Genomic DNA, 1858 nt, shown 5'->3' on the forward strand with positions numbered 1-1858 from the left:
GCTTCACGAATTTGCGTGTCATCCTTGCGCAGGGGCCATGCTAATCTTCTCTGTATCGTTCCAATTTTAGTATATGTGCTGCCGAAGCGAGCACATATTTGTACCTTTTTAAAATGCTCTTTCCAAACTTGAAATCATCTAGAAAATAATTGCCTTGCTTCATCATTCAGAAAATAATTGCAAGTCCCATCTCCTACATACATCCTTTTTAACTGAGTTGATCGCTCTCTAAAACTTCCCTTTGATATCTAAAGGAGTGCAGAATTTGGCCCATGATTCTACACCAATGATTATCCCTTAATACTTTATCAACAGTGATAATTATGGAGGAAGAAATTCCCTCTCATATCCCAACCTTGCTCATAGAAAGTCATTCATTCACTCATTCAGTAAGGGCCTATTCTATGTCAGGCTCTGAGTTAGGTGCTAGACATGTACGGCAAACAAAACACATGGTTCCTTTTCTCATGGAAATTTTTACAATAAACATGACAGTACACAAATAAATGTATAAATACAAATTGTGATTCAGATTCAGATTCAGATCAGTCACTCAGTCGTGTCCGACTCTGCGACCCCATGAATCGCAGCACGCCAGGCCTCCCTGTCCATCACCAACTCCCAGAGTTTACTCAGATAAACGTCCATGGAGTCAGTGATGCCATCCAGCCATCTCATCCTGTCGTCCCCTTCTCCTCTTGCCCCCAATCCCTCCCAGCATCAGAGTCTTTTTCAATGAGTCAACTCTTTGCAATTGTGATCAATTTCATTAAAAAAAAAAAAGAGGCCTTTGGAAAGACAGTTTCAGTTCAGTTCAGTCACTTAGTCGTGAGACAGTTTAAGGGATATAATTTAGCTCTAAGGAGTAAGAGAAGGCCTCTCTGAAGAAGTAACATCTAAACTAAGACTTGAAGAACGAGTAAAAATTTTTCAGGGAAAGAGCAAATGAAAAAACAGTCCAGTCAAAGACCCTGAAGCAAAAGAGCCTGCCATGTTTAGAAACTGAAGAAAACCAAAGTAGCTGAGCTATAGTGAGCAAGAAGAAAGTGGCAGAAAATGAGGTTAAAAACTGTACAGGGCCAGGTGAGACTCTGATGAAGAGCAGGTATATTGTGCAACGTGGCAAAAAAAAAAATACCTATTACTCTATTTACATAGTACATACTCGGGAAATTGGACCTTGCTCATCTCTTCTTGACTAGAAAGGTGGGGATTGGCATAGTTTTAAAAAGAATGAGCAATCCTGACCTACTATTTCAAGGGTACTAGTGTTGCCTGGAAAATCCCATGGACGGAGGAGCCTGGAAGGCTGTAGTCCATGGGGTCGCTGAGGGTCGGACATGACTGAGCAACTTCACTTTTCACTTTCATGCACTGGAGAAGGAATGGCAACTCATTCCAGTGTTCTTGCCTGGAGAATCCCAGGGACAGGGGAGCCTGGTGGGCTGCCGTCTATGGGGTCACACAGTCGGACACGACTGAAGCGACTTAGCAGCAGCAGCATATTATCCCCATTCCACACAGATGCACTCAGAGGCACAGAGGTGTTAACTAATTTGTCCCAGATTACTCAGCTATAATTTGAACCCCAAATTTGCACTATCAGTCCCTGTGTTATATACTGTTTTTAAGTTACAGTGATTCTCTAATGAGATAATGCGCACAGACACTTAGTACATGCAAGTTCAATACATGTCAATTATTATTATTAAGATTCTAATGTCCATATTTGTACCTTTTTATTTTTTTTTATTTTTTTATTTTTTTTATGGAACGCTTCACGAATTTGCGTGTCATCCTTGCGCAGGGGCCATGCTAATCTTCTCTGTATCGTTCCAATTTTAGTATATGTGCTGCC

The sequence above is a fragment of the Bison bison genome, unplaced genomic scaffold (assembly GCF_000754665.1).
Source record: "Bison bison bison isolate TAMUID 2011002044 unplaced genomic scaffold, Bison_UMD1.0 scf7180017847495, whole genome shotgun sequence".
Taxonomy (NCBI): Eukaryota; Metazoa; Chordata; class Mammalia; order Artiodactyla; family Bovidae; genus Bison; species Bison bison.